A 23,593-nucleotide genomic window follows, 5' to 3' on the forward strand; every position below is an offset into this window, starting at 1 on the left:
ACTAGGTCCAGTTCCAGTCTCTGATCCTTCTAATTGTGAGATATTGGATAAGTAAAATGAGCTTTCTGTGACTGTTTCTTCACACAAGTTTTGTGAGGGTAAATGTGTTGTATATACAAAGTACATAGAACAATACCTGGCACATATCAATACTAGACAACTTCTAGCTTCATATCATGATTAGTTGTTATTACTTTTTTAAAACTTTTAAAATTATGTGACTACAGAGGAAACTAGAATTGTTCGTGTCCAGTAAAGTTCTATATTTAGGTTATGACTTTCACAAGTTACACTGAAGTTTTTAGCTTTGTTTTGTTTTAACATAGATTGCTTAGACAAAAGGAAATTTTATTTAACTAAACATATATCATTAAAATATGCCTATTACTTCCTTTCACAATAAGAGAATGAGAAGAAGAAAAGTACATCTCTTAAGACTTTCTTTACAATAATAAATGGAGGCTTTATAACAAGAGGTAAGCCCTCTATGTTCCAGATCTGAAATTAAGACATTTTGTGCACTCATCTCACAAATATTCATGATGCACCAATATACTGACACTGAGCCTCATGTTCTCAGCCATACCTATATAAATATGAAACTGGCCCTGCCCTCATGGAGTTTACTGTCTATCGATGAGAAAAGATTTATCACAAGCATGTATATCCTGTAATGAAAAGAAGCTTCATGATAAAATATTTTGGAATTTGAGACTTTCACCTTCGACAGGGAAGCAGCGGAGAGAGGTCTGAAGGAAAGCGTCATACATAAGACAGCTGGCATTTTCAGTTGGGAAATAAAAGATAGATGAGATAAAGAGAGATGAACATTCCAGGCAGGAGGAATAATCTAAGGAGAAGCAGAGAAAAAGATAAGTGAAGGCCAGAGAAATTCGATGGCTTGTGATTCTCTTGAGTGACGTTAAAGTAAATTAGCAAATAAATTATGTTGGATAATACAAATATTTAAACATAACTACAACTAATGAATTTCTATTTTTTCTTTTATGCAGAATATTAACTTATAGTATACTGTAATAGAATTAAAGTCCTAATTAAAACATGAAGAAGAAAACATGAAACATTTAAGTTAGACCTTTCCCAGTTTACAGTAAATTGTTATCTTTTGAGTTAATGGGCTTTCACAAAAAATACATTTTCAGCAGGAGTAAAGAAAAGTTCTATATTATAGGTTAAACACAAGAGAAGATTTCAAATACGTTCAGAAATCATTTTCTGCCTATGCAGTACAGTGCAGTGCAGTGCAGTATTTTATAGCAGTACAGAATGACTTGTAGAAAATTAACAATTAATTTTATCCATTTTGTTTCACGCTTGAAACCTTTTGTTACTAACAGTGAAAAAGTAAGAATCCATGTAAGCACAATTGTGTGTTTTGAATTCAAAGGTATTTTTTTAAGTTATTCTCTTAGTGTCCAGTAATCTAATAAAACAGCATCCGAAACACAATATGAGTGAAGCATTTCTAAATATTGGGGAAGGAAGGAGGGAGGGAGAGAAGAAAGGTAGGGAGAGAGGGAGCAGAGTAGGAAAGAAGAACTAAGCAAAGGAGGCGGGTAGGAAGTGGGAGAGAGAAAGGAAGAAGAAAAGGAGAAAGAGGAAGAGAGAGGGTAAGGAAGCAAGCAGTGGAGACAAGGGAAAGAGATGAGGGGAGAGACTTTTCATAGCAATAATTTTGCATTTTTATATATGGAACAAAAATGTTCTTCTTGAATGATTATTTGCTCCAGTGATTTTAATAAGCATTTCAAAGAAAACTGGTAGCATTGTTCTCTCACTAAAATTCAACGCCACTGAGAAAAACATGTTTTTCCCATGGAAATGAGCAATTTCAGGACCCTTCTAAAGAGCATATGGTCACCACTAATCTAGCGACTTAATCCTCTCCTTTGGGCCTCTTATTCTATTTCAGGTTATCTATCCTTTGCCTCCAGGCAGGACTACAAGTAAGCCGTGTAAGACAGATGGGCTTCTAACCTAGTCAAGATTTCTAGGGAAGTCATTTCCACAGCCTCTCAACATTAATCAAAATAAGCAGCCCCAGAATTTAGGAGAAGCAAAATATCTCAAGTAGGCAAAAGTTTTTGGTACACTTTTTTTGTGTGTGTGCGACGTCTGACAAACAATAATTCTTTTACTTTTCTAATAAGAGCTGTGTTTGAAACATTTTAAAATATACGGTAGCTGATTTGATTACGAGCAACCTACTAAATCTGTTTTAACATGCATTTATTCTTTCTTGCTGTAAATGTGAAACTCTAGTTGGTAAACAAACACAGACGAAATGGTTTGCATAGTATATAAGGCTCGTTACCAATAGGAAACCTAAGCTTTTTGTTTTAGAGATTGTCCTTTTCTTTATAATCTTTAGAGCCTTCACGTCACTGTGGTGACTTTTCTTTCAATCAATTCAAACCTCAAAACATTTGAGCATTTTGTTTCTAAGCAAAAAAGTAGCATTTTACAAAAAGAAAGTTCATCTTCCACAAAATAGAATTTAAGCGAGATATAGAAAAACCCAAACTGCTACCTGACTCTTATGACTTTACATAATTTTTTCTTCATCTTGTCATCTGTTTTTACACAAATTTAATGCTTTTTTTTAAATCATAATTTTCTGTCAACGTTGAAAACCTCTTCCTGTGCTCCAAATACCCATTGCAAGGCTTTGCTGGCATATACCTTCCACATCACATGTTATCCCAATTCCTTACATAATGGTCAAATCTAAAGCATCCATAAAAGTCTCACTAAAAATGACTTAAGCAAAATAATGTCTTCCTCCATCCATAGTGATAACAGTAAGGTAGGCTTTTATCAAACTGATGCAGGGCATGAGAGCCCCAAAACTGGGGCTTAGCCTGGGAGGGTTCTTGGCTTTGCCCAGGAATGAATTCAAGGGCAAGCTGGTAGTGTTAAACAGCAACGTTTATTGGAACGCCAGTGTATAGCAGCAACAGAACTACTTCTCCTTGAAGAGCAGGGCTACCCCTTAGGCAGTGTGCCCAGAGTAGCAGCTCAAAGGCAGTTCTGCAGTCACATTTATACCCACTTGTAATTACATGCAAATTAAGGGCTGATTATGCAGAAATTTCTAGGAAACCGGTGGTAACTTTTGGGTTGCTGGGTTGTTAGCCACGGAAAGGAGCAGTATCTTCCAGGTGTTGCCATGGTAATGATAAACTGACACAGTAAGCTGGTGGGCGTGTCTCATGGAAAACTGCTTCTGCACAGGCCCTGTTTTAGCTGGACCTCAATTTGGTCTAATGTCCAAGCCCTGCTTCCAAAATTGAGTCCAGCCTCTTACCTCAAAACTCTGTAACTATTTTACTACCTATTTTTAATGTAGTTCAAGACACAAGAGATGTATAACATGTATTAACACATTTGTTCCAAAAGACATCCAAGGAAATATTATTATCCCTAATTCAATGATGAAAAAAGAAAAAGAAAAAAGAAAACCTTACGATGAATAGGAATAATAATGCTTACTGGGATTTTATTATATTTGAGGTCTTTTTCTAAGCACAGTTTTCTTTCTGTTATACTAAGCTGTTATCCAATTAAATAATAGGTTAAAGATGAACAAATATTTTCAAACTAGTGTTGGATTTTTATGTCATGTTAAAAAATTCTCTTTAATTTTAGGACACATAACAGATCATGATGAAAATATATTTTTTTTTCTCAGAGTGAAATTGTCTTCTCTGAAAGATTGACAGTGCGGAGTAGTGATTCGTATTTAGAACTACTTACTGAATTATTAAGATAATATGTAATATTAAAACTTGTAAACAATGAAAGCAGAAAGCTGATCAGGCTGTGACAACATCATGTTTTAAGATAGCTATTAAAGATTCTCGTGAACTCTGGATCTAACTGTATTACTAAGTTATCTCTGATTAATAGCACATATACATATTTGTATGTATATACACACACAGTTAAACACACTTACATATATAATCACACCCACACATACACATACACATGTGTGCACATACAGTACTCAATTACCCATGTCTGGGTACCTGACCAATCAATCTGATGGTTTTTTTTTTTTGTTTTTTGTTTTTAAGTCGTACATTCATTGTGGTGGATGTGATTATGCTAATAGATCTCACAATACCTAGACTCCAGGTTAATTTCAGAATAATATTAGTTACCTCACTATATTTTAGCAAATTCTTATCAATTATATTTATTAATGCTTTCAGTCTTGGTAAAAACTCAACCTATTTGTGATGCAATAAACACAAACTAAATGCTCCTATGGAAGGAAAAGGTCTATCATTTGTTCTTGACTTTACATAAAAGTTGATGTGTATAGCATTCTAAATCATATTCCCTTTTTCAATTTTCAACTAAAGATGCAATCTGAAATTCACTAAAATAAAGACAGATAACTACAGCAACGAAAACCTGACAGTCACCCAGCCACACTGGAATTTTTAACTATATGTTAAAGGTTCATATTCTTGCTGCTCTGAAATTTTCTACAGATTTGCAAATAAATGGCATTTTAGGTAGAAAAAAATGTTCTGATGTCAGTTTAACTTGTATGTTTTGAAGACGTACAGGAATTGTTCGTGTCCTACCTTGTTCAGATAGATTTTAGTAGGTTATCTTCAAAGAACCATTACTACCTTCATAAAGAAAACAAATCGATTTACAAAATACATGTGCAGCATTAGTTCGAGATTATAAACTTACATAAGTAAAATGTTTTGTAATTTTAAAGTAAGTTTTTTTCTGCAAACACTTCCTGATACTTAAATGGTGTATGTAACCTGATTTGGCCTCATCACTAATTGCCTTCTTAATAAATTATATTAATAAAATATATAGACATCTACTTCAATTTGATTGGGAGACATTTTAAAAGTGATTTTATATAGACACTTTCCTCCTCCAAAATATTTCAGCAATGCCAAAGAGGAACAATTTCCTTTATCCAAGCTTTGATTAAGCAATGTAGACTAGCCTTATATTGAAGAAAAACTTTTCTCTCTTGTTTGTTTTTGGCAAGAATTCTATATTAAATATAAATACCATACTCTAGGGGTGGATGGGTTTCAGCTGAGTAAGAAGCATTTTCTTTCCTGGAAATTGTTTTGGGATCCTTTAAGATAAAAGATCTATATAGAAGTTATTATTATTGCTTACCTGTCTTGGTTCCTTGATTCCTATACTGACTATTTCCCAAAGGTAATTTTCATTAAACCATACACTGTTACACTGCTAGACCTTCACCTCTTTGTGTTCATTTCAGTCAGTACTCTCAGACTCACATATGTATAGGGAAAGAGCAATCTTTCTTTGATTGATTTAGGGAAGCAAGTAGAATATTTTGTGACCTGACTTTTTTTTTCCCTGCAAGTCTTCTCTTTCAAGTCCCTCAATCTGATATAAAGGACATGGTAGTCTCTAATCACACTCTAATCTCTATTGGTCTAAATCCAAATAATTTCCTTCTACACCCTGCTCGGTTGAGACTTAAATCCCTTATTATTCAATGATCCTATTTTTAAACTCTGCTTGGGAAAGCAGTGGTGACTTTTGATGCTAATCCTATTCAGTCCACTGACTCTATCCCCTTCAGGGAAATGGCCAAGGATTTTTAAGGGGGTAAATATACAGCCAGCTGCCTAACAAGAAAGAGAGGAAAGCTAAGTTAGAATTTTCAAAACTATAGAGGATAATAAAAATGGAGCCTTTATATTAAAACCTAAGCATATTTATTCTGATGAGGTATCTATTAATTCCATTGGAAATAGCTAGTTAAATCCTTTAGTCACAGTTTTCACTGCCTAGGATTGAAAGATAAGCATTTGGTTTCATATTCAAGGCAATAGCACCAGCAAATCCTCTCACACCCTTCAAATGAAAATTGAAGCCGACCATATTTCATGTTCAAAGTATAAATAAACGTATCAATTAATATGATAATAATCCTTAGGTTGTTTCTTTTTGACTTTCTGTTTGGAAGTTAAAAATGGCCAAAAAATAAAAGCATGTAGCAGAGGAAGCTCTGGGCTGGGAGACAGGACATCCGACTTCTACATTTGACATTTCCATGTTGGTCAGACAAGTGTATAAACTTTGAAGTTTGGATTTTAAACAAATTTTTAATTAAAATGGAGTTCAGATGAATGATTATGATGCCATTTTAGCTTTAAAAGCCTATTAAATTTATCATAAGATAATGCCATTCTGGACCTAACACAGGTAATGTAGTAACAATCCATTTTGATAATACAATCCACTCACTTATCCCTTCTTGCCATGAGAACAGAAATAATGTTGGTCCTTTATTTTCTCTTCTTTGCTCTTGTGCCTGCTGGACCTTCCTGTTTCATATCTATTTTCATTCGCATTGTTTAAGGGCAAAGTCTTAGTAAACTTTTCTCTAACTTTCTCTCTCCGGGGAGAAAGAAATGTTGCTATTCTGTGCTGCTTCTGAGATTTACACTTAACTTTGCCATAGCACTAATCACACTGTCTTGTAATTGTGTATTGATTTGCAAATTCACCTTCTGTATTACAGTATGAGCTTTATAAGGGCAGTATTCATGGTTTATTAATAATATTAATATGTGAATCATAAAGGTAAATATGTGAATCATTAATAATAACATTGATATGTGAAACAAAAAGTCCCCAAAAGTATTTGAGATTGCCAGCGTGGAGTTAAGTCTGCATTTTCTGACTTCTGGTGCTGGCTAAAATGCAGGAAACCCACTATAATCCATTTCCCTCCACTGATTGCAACAAAAAGTCTGGATAGAATACAAAAAGTAACTCCACAAGGACTCTGAAAAGTAAACAATAGCAGACAGATTGAAAAATCAAAACCTAAGGAATGACTGGAAGGGTAGTCAGGTTACTCTCTTTGTTTTCTTTCTTTATTACTCGGCTTTTACTAGATGAATTGCAGAATTGCACAGTGAAAAGACAGCAAAATCTCTTGGGGAAAACCCCTCTGTCTGGCCAGAAGGGTAGAAAAGAGGAATTTTTAGATCCCAGGGATGTGAGCGAAATCCTTTTTTGTTTTTCGTTTTAGTTTTTTTCTGTCTCGCCTGCTTTGAGGCCAGGCCCAATCACAAAGCTGCGCTGCTATGGTGCTGGCAGTGGCATGGGCTCCTAAAACCCTAAAGAGAGAAAACCTTTATCATTAGCCATAGACACTGGAAAGACAAAAGTCTAAAGTGTATGGGAGGAATTCCCACTATTTTTTTTCTCTCTCTTTTTATTTGACATCTTGCCCCAAAGATAGACTGAGTCGTGTGGAATTGTATGACAGCACAGGGCCTAAAATGCTGAGAGAAGCTATTTTTTCCCTCCACAGGATCTGGGAAATTAGGCACCTCAGAAGTGGAAATTGTGGAGAAAATATGGACAAGGACAGCACTAGAGAAACAGACCCTGAATCCTGTGTATAAACAAGCATGTGAACATGGGCTCACTCTCAGGGTCAGCACACATGGAGCACAGCAAATAAGGCAGAGCAGAGTATTTGAGAATTGAACTGTACTATGAACTACCAACCAAATTGTTCCCAGATGAACTCCTGAGTGGCTCAAGAACAGGCAATGCACAAATCTCAGAGCAATGTCCAAAGGTGCCCTGACATCGTAGTTAGTGCCCACAGAAGGTGAGATAGAAGCTTCAGTCTTAACCTATCCATGTCAATTGCCTTCTAAAATAGCAATCACAATATTACAACCAACATTCTCCACAGGATTTGATCAGGGCCCAGAATTTCAGGACATAAGATTCAAAATGTCCTGAGTAGAATCCAAAATAATAACATGAGAAGCTGATAAATAATGAGGAAAAAATCAATTAGATATTAACTTCAAGATTGCCTTGATGATGGGTTTATCACACAAAGACTCTGTAGAAGCCTTTAATACAGAGTCGATGAGGTAAAGATAAATACTCTTAAAAGAAATGAAAAATAGTTTTATAGAAGATAAATCAGAATAATGGAAAACATCTAAATGAAAATTTAGAAAGTAAATACATTACATCTGAAATTTTAAAAATACTAGATGGCCTCAGTAGCAGAATAGAGATGACAAAATTAGTATACCTGAAGATAGATTAGTAGAAATTATGCAATCTTAAACAGAAAATAAAAGATTGAAATATAACAAATTGGCCTCTCCAACTCTTATTCAATATGATGCTGGAAGTCCTAGACTGTGCAGCAAGGAAATAAAAGGAAATCAACACAGTAGCGGATGGAAAAGAGGGAATAAAACTGTCTCTTTTTGCAACATAAACATCTATATGGTAATTTTCATATGGAATCAACAAAAAGTCTCCTATAACTGATAGGTGAGTTTAGCAAGATGGCAGTATACAAGGTCGGTTCTAAAAAATCTATTGTGTTTCTAAATAATAACACTGAACATTTGGAAATCGAAATTTAAAAACAGTATTGTTTACAAGAGCACACACAAAAAAAGTACTTAGATGTAAACCTTACATGATATGGCCTGGAGTGGAAAGCCATAAGACACTGATGAACAAAATCAAACAAAACATAAATAAATCAAGAGATACAATAAGTTTATGATTGGAAGTCTCAGGAGTATTATATTTTACACCCCCAATTTGCCTATATATTAGTGTAATCTAAGTCCTATTCCCAGTATACTTTTTCTGTTGATATCAAAAAGATTCCAAAATATATATCAGAAAAACAGTCAAAGGATTCACACTGTCTGATTTCAAGACTTACTATTACCTACAGTAACCAGGACAGAGTGGTTTTCTCAAAAGAATAGGCATATAGATCAATGGAATAGAATGGAGAGTTCATACATAGACCCAACAGGCAAGAGCAATTCTTGTTTGAGAAAGGTGAAATGGTAACTTAATGGTAAAAGGACAGTCTTTTCAACAAATGTGCTTGGAACAATTGGATCTCCATGTACAATAAATTGAACCTCCACCCGTATCTCGTGCTTTATGCAAAAATTAACTTAAAATATACCATAGACCTAAATTGAAAACCTAAAACTTTTAAGGGTAAACATAGGAGAAAATATTTCTGACCATGTTGTAAGCAAAATAGTCTTAGATGTCACACAAAAAGCATGACTCATTCCCCCAAAATTGATAAATTAGAAATTTATCAATAAATTGATATTTATTGCTATCAAAACAAGTATCAAAAAATTAAGTAACACAATAGCAATAACAAAACTGACAACACAAATTTGGGTGAAGATGCAGAGCAACTCAAACTTTCATGCATTCTTAGTGGGAATGCCAAATAGTACGGCCTCTTTAGGAAGGAGTTCACTAGTTTCTTATGAAGCTGAACATATACTGATTATATGACTCAGTAATTTTGGCTGTGGATATACACCCTAGAGAAATGATAAGCTGCCAGTGAATGTTTACATTGGCTTTATTCTTAGTTGCCCAAAATTGGGTACAACTTAGTCTTTCTTCAACTGGTGAAAAAATGAACACTTTATGGCACATTCATGTGATAAAACACTACTCAACAATAAAAAAGAATAAATTATTATTATACACGACATGTATAAACCACAAATACATAGTGAAATTGTGCTAGACGAAATTGACTGCAAACCATATGAGTCTGTTTTTATGCCATTCTAGAAAAAGGTGGAACTAAAAGAATGCACAGTTCTATGGTTGCCAGGAGTTAAGAGTAGGGAGACTGATCAACTACAAAGAAACCACACAAGAAAATGTCTTCAGTTGATGGTGCCGTTCTGTATTTTTATTATGGTTGTGATTATGTAACACAATGCACTTATCAGAATTTATAAAACTACACAAAATCTCTACATTTTACAGTAGGTAAATTTTAAAATTGCATCTTCTTAACAGCAGTACCTGCTTTTTCATAAGTTTTCTAGCTCCACATTCTTTTCCATTTATTCATTGAAAAAGCAATTATTAGTGGCTACCAGTTGCCATTCGGTGCAATTAGAGAAAAACATTAAAAAACAAGATGAAAATATGTTTGCTTTCATGGAGCTTACTTTCTACTCAGAGGAAATAGGAGTTACGAAGCAAAATGTATAATGTCATCTGATGATACAGGTTAAGGAGAAAAATAAAGTAAGGGAAGGGATTAACAGTGTGGTTATATTATTACAGAAGATGGTCAGGGAGGACAGAGAAAACTTCAATGAGAACATAATATTGTAATTAATATTGGATCTTCATGTACTCTGTACAGTTGCCTCTGTTTTCCTTTTTTTTTTAGACGGAGTCTCATTCTGTCGCCAGGATGGAGTGCAGTGATGCAATGTCAGCTCACTCCAACCTCTGCCTGCTGGGTTCAAGTGATTCTTCTGCCTCAGCCTCCTGAGTAGCTGGGATTACAGGCGCCCACCACCACCCTGGCTAATTTTTGTACTTTTAGTAGAGACAGGTTTTCACCAAGTTGGCCAGGGTGGTCTCAATCTCCTGACCTCATGATTCGTCTGCTCTTTAGACAACTGAGATACGGGAGAAAAAAATATATGTGTGTGTGTGTGTTTATACGCATATACATAAACATATATATACATATATGTTTGTGTGTGTATATACATATATTTGTGTGTGTATTTATATATGCATATATGTTTGTGTGTGTATATATAAACACATATATATACACATATACATACACATATGTGTGTGTATATATAGGGAGAACCTACTCCTGATGTTTAACGTGGGTTCTTTTCTATTTCCCAAGTGTCTCAGCTGGTTTGAGAAATACAGGGAAAGGGCACGAGAGAGAGAAATGTAAAGCTGGGCGTCCGGGAGAGACATCACATGTCGGCAGGATCCATGATGTTTGCAGAGCCGTAAAACCAGCAAGTTTTTATTAGCGATTTTCAAAAGGGGAGGGAGTGCACGAATAGGGTGTGGATCACAGAGATCACATCCTTCACAAGGTAATAAAATATCACAAAGCAAATGGAGGCAGGGCGAGATCACAGGACCACAGGATGAGGCGAAATTAAAATTGCTAATGAAGTTTCGGCACGCATTGTCATTGATAACATCTTATCAGGAAACAGGGTTTGAGAGCAGGTAACCTGTCTGACCAAAATTTATTAGGCAGGAATTTTCCTCCTCCTAATAAGCCTGGGAGCGCTACAGGAGACCGGGGCTTGTTTCATCCCTTCCGCTTCTACTCTAAAAGGTGGCACGCCTTAAAGGGGCTGTCTATAAGCCTACATTAAGGGCGCATTCTCTTTTTCAGGGATGTTCTTGCTGAGAAAAAGAATTCAACGATATTTCTCCTATTTGCTTTTGAAAGAGGAGAAATAGAGCTCTGTTCCGTCCGGCTCACCGGCGGCCAGTTCAAAGTTACCTCTCTTGTTTCCTAAACATTGCTGTTATCCTGTTCTTGTCTTAAGATGCCCAGATTTCATATTGTTGAAACACACACGCTCTACAAACAATTTGTGCAGTTGACACAATCACAGGGTCCTGAGGCGACATTCATCCTCCTCAGCTTACAAAGAAGATGACGGGATTAAGAGATTAAAGTAAAGACAGGCATAGGAAATCACAAGGGTATTGATTGGGGAAGTGATAAGTGTCCATGAAATCTTCACAATTTATGTTCAAAGATTGCAGTAAATACAGGCATAAAAAATTATAAAAGTATTAATTTGGGGAACTAACAAATGTCCCTGAAATCTTCACAATTTATGTTGTTTTGCTGCGGCTTCAGCCAGTCCCTCCGTTCGGGGTCCCTGACTTTCTGCATATATATATATATATATATATATATATATATATATATATATATACACACACACACACACACACACATACATACACACACACACATCATGATAATAATGTAGAAAAAAACAAGAAATGGTAGAAGATGCAATATCTAATGTTTAAATATGGTACTTTTACTACATTTTTAAGAAATCAGACTAAAAATAAGTTTGAAATTCATAGCCATACTTTGTGCTAAATGGCTTTCAAAAGTCTCAGATAGTTACATCTCCTGTTATTAGGAAGCAGTGGTGTAGAAAGAAACAAGGTGCTTCAGTAAAATATATGGACACTTTGACTGCTGATATGACATTTACAAGACTAGAAAACAATGTGATATTTGTATATTGTTGTATGATAATCCTGGCAGTTGGCACTAATATTATCAGGTAGTCCTACTAAATACCTATGAATAAGAAAAAGCATAAATTCAAAATTCAAAATAAGAATCAAGTCTTATTTTGAAGAAGCAAAAGTCCTCTTTAATGTGCTACTGAAAAAACTAAATATCAAGGTTCAAAGGCATTAGAAACATGAACCTCAACCAGAAGCCCAATATAAATACATGGGAATTAATCATTAATTTTTTTAATGGATGCAATTTGATGTTGTCAATTTTAAGCAGTTATTTATTTTAGCTATAGATACTTGCTATTTTATAATAGCATAATAATTTCTGTTATAAATAAAGTATGTTAATAAATGTCACTAAATGTATTAGAAGTTCATACATTCTATTGACATGTTAAAAATGGTCTTTGCATTTGAGTTTCAGAGTATTAAATCCTTTTACTTTGAATATTGTAGTATAACGGTAACCTGGGCAAGATAATTCTCTATAAACTGTATTTGTTATTTGCAATCTTTTAAACAATAAAGTCATTAAGAGTATACATATAAATTTATGCTTTTAAGATTAAAATATAAAATTTAATTTACCCTCTTCTCAAAAAAACAAAAACAGAGGTTTCTCTTTACATAAAGTTGGTATTGCACTGGGTCCTGTATCTTAATAGTCAGGTAATAGGCACTTTAAGTGTCTTGAGGATGCTTCTGGTGTTATGCCCAGACCGTTTATTTCCCGAAGAAGACCACCAGAGTCCAGAGTCAAAGCTAAGCAGCAAGGATCTTTATTACAGGTTCGAACCTGGAACTCTCCCTCGCTCGTGAAACGAGACAGGCAGGAGAGCTCCCCCACTGAGCTCCGAGCAGTGTTATATAGTCTAAGAAAAGTGGGCATAGAGTTATTATACAAATCAGGTATATGATTGGCTAGTGTTTGAACAAGGCGATTTGGCTAACTATGATTGGTTCCCGCCATTTCTGATATTTTGGTTCAAACTTTGAGGTGGGAGAGCAGGTTTATGGCAGCAAGAGTTTATCTTACTTAAACACGTCTTGTGACCTTGCCTCAGAACTTACAAAATCTCTGGTATGTGCAAAACAAAATCTCTGGTACGTGCAGAAAACCAGGTACTCACAGAACTTACGAAATCTCTGGTATGTGCAAAGATTAGAGAGCAGAACAAGGGTGTAGCGGGTGGGGGGCGGGTACACATCTATCTTTGTGTCCTTTCATTTCCCCCTTCTCATAAGTAACTGGATGTCCAATCTTGGATTTCCAGAGTCTTATAATATAGTCTTACTTTTTGGGTGCAGGAGAGGCTGGTGATGGCTACGGAGGACCATTAGTTGGATGGTATTAAACCTTTCTCTGACAAATTGTAAAATTTTATTTACCACACAGGGGCCTATAGTGAATAGAAGTAGTAAAGACATTAGGGGGCCTAAAAGGGGTGCCAGAAGAGAAAACATTGAAGAGTTCCACCAATTGTTAGCAGCTGTAGTGAATTGTTGCTTTTTTATTTTTAAGTTTAGTTCGTGTAGGCGTTGGACTTTTTTTTTAACTAACCTTGACTCATTTATATAGAAACAGCATTCTTCTTTGAGGAACATACAGGTACCTCCTTTCTCAGCCGTGAGTAAGTCTAAGGCTCTGCGGTTTTGAAGGGTGACCTGTGCTAGGGAGGTGAGCTGCCGCTGAAGGGAGGCTAGGGAATAGGCGGAGTCTTCCATAGCAACAGAGAACTGTTGTAACAGCTTGTCGTTTTTTATCATGGAGTGTTGTAGGGCCCCTTCTGCTAACCCCGCTGCGACGACAGAGGTGGTTAAGGATATTCCGGCAATTAGTGGTAGAAAAACTGCTTGTCTATGTCGCGCAGTTTCAGTTGGGGCAGTCCCTGCCCAGACTATGAACTCTGCCGGGGTCAGCAGGGTCAGTCGGGGAACTAGTGTAACAGGGATGCACAACTGTCCATCAGAGATGCTTTTGGACAGAGTTTTTAACAGAGTCATATTACACCAGAAGAACACACCAGGGGGAGCACGTATGGGGCTATTAGGGTATGTAGCCGTCTGGTTGCAGAGGCTGCTACTAAATGCTGAATAACAGTAGGGGTATTTTTCTTGGTATGGGTCACGGTACAGGGCTACATCAGGTATTGTAACTGTTGATGAATTAGAATCTGGCATATAGTTTGTGGGTGGGGAGGAAAGGGGAACAGTGGTTAATGGTGGTCTTCCTAAGGTTGCACACATAAAGCAAGAGGACAGGTCGCCTAAACCGGTGAGGTTGGCGAATGCTAGCCCTTCTTATAATAGGGTTAGCCAGGAGAAGGGCTGCAAGTCTTGTGATATCTTGGTTTCCTGTCTGTGGATTTGTGTATGGATTAAGGGTCGAATCTGGACTAGACTCCGCCACAAGTACAGGTGGCTACTAGGCCAGCTACTACTGGCATCGTAGTAGACTGCCCCATGTTGGGGCGATGTCTACCGGGAGTGCCCTGGATCTGTTATTATCCAAGTGAATATGTTGGGAGTCCCTGTCGGGTAGCGAGTCCTGAGGAGGTTAGACTTTCTCGGGTATTCGTCCTATACCTTGGCTGAGTGCATTTTACAATAGTGGTATGGGCAACCTGCATTCTGGTGTCACCAATAATTTTTACAATTATATTTAGTCTGATCATATTTAAAACAAATTATGGGTATCCCCGGTTGGGCAATTTGGAAATTAGTGAAATTGAGGTAAATTGGAGTATTGCACCCGGAGGGGGGGCAGTCTGCACTAGCTAGCAGTTTACCCGCTTGGGGGGTTTCCCCAGGGTGAGTTTTGTTCTTATAGAGCCAGAACCTCCAGACATAGGGATTAGACGGCGCAGCAGTTAGGAGAGTCAGATGTATAAGGCATAAAAGCATAGACAAGCTAGACATGGTTACGGCTATGTGGGTGACGGCGCAGGGTTAGCTTTAAGGGATTGTTCTTAGCTTTGTCTACAGTCCATGTAACCGGTGCTCCAGACGGCTCGAGAAGGTCGGATGTTGGGTCCACTGGTTTGACGTGTGTGTAGTGGATCCACGAAGCGATGCCTTCTACTTTGAGAGTGGTGGGAGTAGTCAGGAGTACTTGCAGTGGTTCTTTTCACCTGGGTTGAAGAGTTTCTTGCCGGTGGCGCTTGACTAGGACCCAGTCTCCCGGCTGGAACGGATGAGGCGTCGGCGGAGGTCCTGCCTCGTACAGTTCTCGTAGTCTGGGCCAAATTTCCTGGTGAATTTTCTGTAAGGCTTGTGAGGAGAACAGGAGCTCAGAGACATTTTCAGTTTTAGGTTTGAGTAAGTCATCTTTTAGACTGGGGACTAGGGGTGGGGGTCTGCCATACATGATTTCATATGGTGTGAGGCCCAGTCTGTAAGGGGTATTTCGGGCCCAGAACAGAGCGTAGGGGAGAAGTACTACCTAATTAGCGCCAGTCTCCATGGTCAATTTAGTTAAGGTCTCCTTCAGAGTCCGATTTATCCTTTTTACCTGTCCTGAGCTTTGGGGCCTATAAGCACAATGTAATTTTTAATTTGCCCCAAGAATGGAAGCCAAATTCTGACTTACCTTAGCAACGAAGGCTGGTCCATTGTCTGACCTTATTTGGACAGGAAAGCCATACCTGGGGAGGATTTCTTCCAAAATTTTCTTTGTTACAACCTGAGCAGTTTCTCTTTTAGTTGGGAACACTTCTGTCCATCCTGAAAAAGTATCTCAGTCTCTGACGTTACAGCCGTTCCTGCATACCGCTGGCCTTGGTGGACGTAGCTGCTGCCATCAGTGAACCAGGTGAGTTTTGTGTCGGGGAGCGGACGATCTTGCAGGTCCTCCCGCACCCAATGCACCTGAGCCAGTATCTCAGTGCACTCATGGAACGGGGCGTCCAAGTCTGGATTTGGCAGCAGTGAAGCAGGGTTTAAAGAGGTTGGGGGCAGAAAAGTTATTCTGAGGGGGTTTAACAGCAGTCCTTGATAGTAGGTGAGCTGGGCGTTACTCATCCATCGGTCCGGCGGCTGCCGGAGGACGCTTTCAATGGCATGCAGGGTTATAATAACGCGTAACTCTTGCCCTATGATAAGTTTATCAGCGTCTCGGACCATTAGGGCGGTCGCCGCGATTATCCGCAGGCAGGGTGGCCAGCCAGCAGCCACTGAATCTAATTTTTTTGACAAATAGGCAACTGGCCTCTGCCAGGGGCCTAGGTACTGTGTTAACACGGCTTTTGCAACACCCTTACTTTCATTTACGTATAAGTGGAAGGGCTTGGAGACATCAGGGAGCCCCAGCACGGGGGCTGATAACAAGGCAGTTTTGATTTGTTGAAAGGCCAGCTCAGCCTCTTCCGTCCAATTGAAGGGCTGCCGTTTCTTTGTTGCCTGGTATAGGGGCTTGGCTAACTCAGCAAATCCGGGTATCCATAACCTACAGAACCCTGCCGACCTCAGGAATTTTCTCACTTGCCATGTCGACTGGGGTCTAGGGATGCGTAGGACTGTTTCCTTTCGGGCTTTGGTTAGCCAGCGTTGCCCCCCTTTTAATAGGTATCTCAGATAAGTTACCTCCGACTTGCAGATCTGAGCCTTTGTTGCTGAGGCTCGGTAGCCTAGCTCCCCCAGAGTCTTCAAGAGGTCCTCAGTCCCTTGAACACAAGTTTCCGGTGATCTGGCTGCTATTAAGAGATTATTAACATATTGCAAAAGAGTTATTTCAGGGTGTTGCCGCCGGTACTCACCCAGATCTTCATGAAGGGCTTCATCGAACAGGGTTGGTGAGTTCTTGAACCCTTGTGGCAGCCTGGTCCATGTTAGCTGACCGTTGATGCCCCTCTCAGGATCCGTCCATTGAAATGCAAAGAGTCCTTGACTTTTGGGAGCCAGAGGAAGGCTGAAGAAAGCATCTTTTAGATCAAGAATGGTATACCACTGTTTTTTGGGATGTAAAGCACTCAGAAGGGTGTATGGATTGGGCACAGTGGGATGTATGTCCATGACCCTTTTATTAACTTTTTTTAAATCCTGTACTGGCCTGTAGTCCGTACTGTTGGGTTTCCGAACAGGTAACAGTGGAGTATTCCAGGATGAGTGGCAAGCCCGTAGGACTCCCTGGTCTAGGAGTCGGCGGATATGGGGCGTAATTTCTTCTTTTGCCTCCAGGGGCATAGGATATTGCCGAACCCGAACCGGTCCGTCCCTGGCTTAACTTCCACAAATATGGCAGGTCGATGTTTAGCTAGCCCCAAGCCCCCAGTTTCTGCCCACGCTTCAGGGAAACGCTGGAGCCAAGAGTCAATTTCCTGATCGGGGGGCTTTTGCTCTTGATGGAGTCTGTACTCATCTTCTAAGGTGACAGTCAGGATAGATATTGGCCTGTTTTGGGAATCAGTTATCTTGGGCCCTTCTGGCTCAAAGTGGATTTGGGCCCCCATTTTTGTCAGCAAGTCCCTTTCTAGTAGAGGGCAGGGGCTCTCTGGGATGACTAGGAAGGAATGGGAGACTTTTCCCGTTCCTAAGTCTACAGTCCTCTGGGTTGTCCAGGGGTATTTTTTGATGCCTGTGGCCCCGTGCACCCAGGATGTTTTTTTAGACATTTTTTCAATTGGTTTGGTTAGGACTGAGCGTTCCGCCCCAGTATTGACCAAGAAGCGAACTGGGGACCCCTCCACTTGCAAAGTTACCCTGGGTTCGGGGAGGGGGTCCGAACCCCGTCTTCCCTAGTCAGAGTCCTGGGTAACAAGTACGGAGGTAGGGTTAGCTGGTCTCCGTTTCTTTGGGCAGTCTTTAATCCAGTGACCACGTTCCTTGCAATAAGTACACTGATCCTTTTCTAATTCTTGACTAGAGCCTTGCTTTGTCTGCTTTCTGCTTTGGCCATTCCCTGTCTGGGGGAAAGCTGTTACTAAAACTTTGGTCATTTTTTTGGTTGCCTTGAACTGTTTTTTTTCTGGAGTATCCCTATTATTATAAACTCGCTGGGCCATCTGAAGGAGGTCCTGAATCTGCTTTCCTTTTAAACCTTTTAATTTCTGGAGTTTTTTTCTAATATCTGATGCTGCCTGGTTTACAAAGGACATTACTACCGCAGCCTGATTTTCCGGTGCTTCCGGGTCCATAGGGGTATACTGTCTGAAAGTTTTCATTAATCTTTCTAAATACACAGCGGGGCTTTCTGTCTTACCTTGTAACACAGAATATACTTTAGCCAAATTGGTGGGCTTGCGAGCTGCAGCCCGGAGACCCGCCATTAGAGTCTGGCGATAAATGAGCAGTCGTCCCCTACCTTCTGCCCTGTTGTAGTCCCATCTGGGCCGGGTCAAAGGAAAAGCCGCATTAATGAGGTCAGGATTTGCAGTTGGCTGGCCGTCATCTCCTGGAACCAGCTTTCTGGCCTCAACTTGGATTCTTTCCCGCTCCTCCGTTGTGAACAGGATTCGGAGGAGCTGTTGACAGTCATCCTAGGTTGGCTGGTGAGTAAACATGACACTGTCTAACAACGAGGTTAGATCTTTGGGATTATCGGAGAACCGAGCATTTTGGGACTTCCAATTGTATAAATCACTAGTGGAAAAAGGCCAATACATGAGACGGGAGAGCCCGGTATCATCGAGCGATCCTATTTCTCTGAGAGGCAGGGCTACGGTGGAGTCAGGGAGTCAGGAAGCTTGGTCCTGCAGTACGCGGCCTCGCTTTCGGCCGGCTGGCCCCCCCGGGTTACTTTCGCTCTCGGCTGCTTCCGCTTCTCGGTTTCCCTCTACGGAAGCACCACCCTGGGGGACTGGGTCCTGCGGGATAAGGTGCGGATATGGTGGGGGAAGTGTGGGTTCTAACGTTAGGGGGTCCTGGCTGTCTGGCAGCACAGGGGCCGAGGGAGCAGAGGGAGTCCTTTGTCTTGTAGGTCGCATTACTAGGACCTTGCAAGGCTCAAGGATGAATGGAGTTATCTAGGGGGGTGGGTCTTCCACAAGATTTTGCCACACTAGAATATAAGGAATTTGATCAGGATGTCCTGACTGCCCTGGCAGGAAAATCTTAGTTTTTACCTTAGAGAGACAGAAAGTTCCTTCAGAGGGCCACCCTACGCCGAAAGAGGGCCACTCCGAACGGCAGAAAGTAACTAGCTTCCCTTCTTTAGTTTTACACTTAAGTTACGCCCCCGAGCCTTCACATCCTTAAAATTGGTAACAAGGAGTGAGAGCGGCGTGCTCTGGTTGTTGCCCATCTTTGGACTGCTCCTACAAAGAGAAGGAGGGACGAAAATGAGTGTGAAGCAGAGGGGAGTATCCGACAGGTCCGGTCCTGGAAGGGGAAGAAAAGGTTTTATGTTTCGTTTTGGACTTACACTTAACATTTAACAATAACAGACAGACAGTGAGAAACAATGAGCCTTCGCGAGCGCGTGTTGGACTTCCGACCTGAGTCAGATGGGGCAACCAAGGATGGAGGCCCCCAGATGGGCACTGGGGGACGTCTCCCACCAGTCCCGAGTGGCTGTCTTTTAGCGCGTCTGCCAAGACCATGGCACTTATAAAACAGACCAATACAGATTACAGATTACGGATTTCGCGAAATTTCAGGGAGACAGACAGAGACAAAGACAGAGACAGTGACAAAGCCGGCTTACCTACAGATTAAGATCCATTGACTTGGGGGTCTGGTGGGCTTGGGGGAAATCCCGGACGAGCCCCCATTTGTTATGCCCAGACCGTTTATTCCCCGAAGAAGACCACCAGAGTCCAGAGTCAAAGCTAAGCAGCAAGGATCTTTATTACAGGTTCGAACCTGGAACTCTCCTTCGCTCGTGAAACGAGACGGGCAGGAGAGCTCCCCCACTGAGCTCCGAGCAGTGTTATATAGTCTAAGAAAAGTGGGCATAGAGTTATTATACAAATCAGGTATATGATTGGCTAGTGTTTGAACAAGGCGATTTGGCTAACTATGATTGGTTCCCGCCATTTCTGATATTTTGGTTCAAACTTTGAGGCGGGAGAGCAGGTTTATGGCAGCAAGAGTTTATCTTACTTAAACACGTCTTGTGACCTTGCCTCAGAACTTACAAAATCTCTGGTATGTGCAAAACAAAATCTCTGGTACGTGCAGAAAACCAGGTACTCACAGAACTTACGAAATCTCTGGTATGTGCAAAGATTAGAGAGTAGAACAAGGGTGTAGCGGGTGGGGGGCGGGTACACATCTATCTTTGTGTGCTTTCACTGGCTTTATCATTTCTATTCTGTCTGAACGTTGCCTTGTTTTAATTTTCACCTTTTTCTACTGAGATTAAATTTAATCTTTTATTATTAGTGCCTATATGTGCATGAATGGAGGCCCATAAACTCCTGGCTCTTCTGTTTCAGATATATATGTCTCCCTTACTTCGTTTAATTTTAAAATATCATATGTATTTCACTGAGTCATGCATCAATGGGAATATTAAGTTATTTAAAAGGGCAATATAATCATACAAATCTCATCTTCACCCATTATTTTTTGATCACACAACCCTTTCTTCTTTAAATGTCCATAGCTTTCTTTCCTATAAATTTGAGTCATAACATATATGTGCATTATTAATCTCTGTGTGTTAACATGTTAAGTTCCCAGACAAGTACTAAATTATTTAAGAACAGAAGCAGCATCTTATGTTTCCTTACACATTACCCCAAAAATGTGCTAATCAATTTATTTAAAAAGACATGGCAGCATAATGAACATATCCATATGCACAGATTTCATTTACCTCAATGCAATAATCATTTATTGAGCACAAATTCTGTTATTCACATTTATACTTATAAATATTTTCTTTATTCATTTTCTGGGATATTATAACCAATTAATGGAAAGAACACTTAAGACAACACATTCCTCTATGTTTACATCAGGATGTATTTTTGTAATTGAGTGTGTATATTAATTCTATTACAACAGATGACAAGTATACAACAAATAATTCAACAAGTTGAATTTTTACCTCCCATTACTCTAAACTCACATTCTTAAGAGATATATAAACTTCAGGTTATGAACATACACCAGTTAAATTTTCTGTATATATGTCCAACATCTTTTTAATGTCATTTGCTTTATTACAATCTACACTCACTTGTTATTGTGGCCATTACTCTGCTGCTGCTTAATGAAGGTCTTGTTCTTATTAATTTTTATGATATCCTTCATCGAGAGAATTAATTTTCAAACACACACAAAAGCACACTTAAGGATTCTATACTAGTACCGGTACTTGTATCCTTTAACAAATTTGAATCATTTACCAAAAATATTGTATAGTAATACCAGAAATCTAATGAGTGATAATATAATTTTTACTATGCTAACGGCAAATAAAGGATAGTTGTTAGAGAACTGAATTTTGTATACAGATCTCAGTTTAAATCCCATTTTAATTATTAATTACCTATAACAGTAGGTAAGTCATACTCTGGCTGAGCTCCTTCATCTGTGAAATTAGTGTGTTGAGTGGGAAAAAGATAGATTACTTAAAATGAGTTTGAAGATGACTACCTAATTATTTGTGAGAAAATAAACACGGATACCAAACGCCTTAGACCAAAATAAATCCCTTGTGCTTAAAAATTTAAATCTAAATGCAAAACCATAAACTAAAATTATTTTACTTTGGTTATTATATATATATGTTTTAGAGTTGAGGAAATCCTTTATACCCATGACAGAGAACCCAAAAGCTACACAGAAAAAAATGTATTTGATAAATGTGACCACACAACTTGTAAAAAATCCTTTAACAAAATGTATGCAATTTTCAAGGGCAAACAATAAATTAAATTAAATATACAGAAAATAAAATGAGCAATAAGCATCTAATGTCCTTAATATGTCAAATGCTCTTAAAATCAATAATCAAAATTTTAAACTATAAAAAATGAGCACAATATTAATAGATAAAGACAGCAAGAAGTGAAAGCAATCTATTAAAATATACTTAAGTATGTTTTAAAAACAAATAAGATGTTTAAAAGATGTTTCTCTGTCTTTTAAATATAAATCATTTGACAAAACTTTTGCCCACTAAAAGCATCTGGAAATTAGAGATAAAAGTATTTTAGAATCATAACTTAATTCATAAAGACGAATAAGAGGAGGGGGAGGAAGTAAGAAAGAGAAAGGAAACAGAAAAGTAGAATCGTAAGAATGTAAGCTGATACTCTCATTACCCAGGGAAGCATATATTGCCCTAGGGAAGCTAAAGGATTAGTTTTGACTTTATCCAGGTAGATGAACGGGCCATAAATCTGTAAAGGATGGGAAGTAGAAATGTGACCAACCCTTGAAGAGCTTACAAGTAAGTAGATGGCTTGATGAGAAAAAGCAAAAACAACAACAACAGTACCCACAGAGGCAGGGAAATACCAAAGAACCTTGTATCCTTTCGTTGAGAATTTGACATGTAGCTCTGCCAGTGACACCCACAGACAGGGCATAAAACTTTAAAATCACTTTCAAGGTCTAGAAATTCTCAAGTTAAGAAATCAGTGTAAAATTTTGTTCTAGCAGGTGTTATAGTTAATTTTATGAGTCATCTTGGCTAAGTCATGAAACCAAGATATTTGGTCAAACTTCACAATGTGTCCATAAAGGTATTTTTTAAATGGAATTAATATGTAAAATAGTGGACTTTGAGTAAAGTCAGTTGCCCTCCATAATGTAGATAGGTCTCACCTAATTAGCTGAAAGCCTTAAGAAAAAAGGCCAATCTGCCTCAAAGAAGAGGGAATTCTTCCTAGAGACTGCTTTAGACTTGAACTGCAACTCTTATGCCCTGGCCTGTGCTGGAGCCTGCTAGCCAACCCTGCAGATTATGTACTTTCCAGCCTCCACAATCATATTAGTCAATTCCTTAAAATAAATTTATCTATATATACATGTCCTATTGGTTCTGTTTCTCAGGGTAACTTGACTAATACAACAGGTGATATATTTGGAAATAATGGGAAAAAACATGCAAAACCACTCTTAAGTGATTATCCAAGCCATGGACCCTCAGAAAAAAACAAAAAGCCACACAACAATGACAAAAATTTTCTCTAGAACATTCTGCTCACACTTCCAAAACAAAAAAACCCATGCTAATAAGAAAAAAGGTGCTTTTAAATATGAATAACATCAGTAACATGGTAATATACTCTATGTAACATTATCATAATCTGAAATAGAACATAATAAGTATATTTAGTATTATTACAGTCATAAAAAACATACTTCAATGATTAAGAGGAAGAAAAACTACCAGGAAGCTTTGAGAAAGACACAAATAGAACAATTACAAATAAAAATATATGGGTAGCACAATTTAACAAAATTAAATTTATGTTTGTAATATGTAAATTGTAAATAGTCCAAAAAGAATTGGGTAACTGGGTCATTGCTCTAATTAGCTAGA

At 38.5% G+C, this 23,593-nt stretch overlaps 1 long non-coding RNA gene across 3 annotated transcripts in view; it reads left to right on the forward strand.

Moving 5' to 3' along the window:
• Nucleotides 1-23,593, forward strand: part of LOC105485512 (uncharacterized) — a 175,769-nt gene that overhangs the window by 50,769 nt on the left and 101,407 nt on the right. The window contains exon 3 of one of the 3 annotated variants that reach the window (XR_011619464.1): nucleotides 7,370-7,440. The exons of the other annotated variants lie outside the window; for them this stretch is intronic. This is a non-coding gene — a long non-coding RNA (uncharacterized lncRNA). Of the gene's footprint in view, nucleotides 1-7,369; nucleotides 7,441-23,593 lie in introns of those variants that run through there. 3 annotated transcript variants of the gene reach the window in all.

This window comes from Macaca nemestrina, chromosome 2, assembly GCF_043159975.1.
Source record: "Macaca nemestrina isolate mMacNem1 chromosome 2, mMacNem.hap1, whole genome shotgun sequence".
In the NCBI taxonomy this organism is placed as follows: Eukaryota; Metazoa; Chordata; class Mammalia; order Primates; family Cercopithecidae; genus Macaca; species Macaca nemestrina.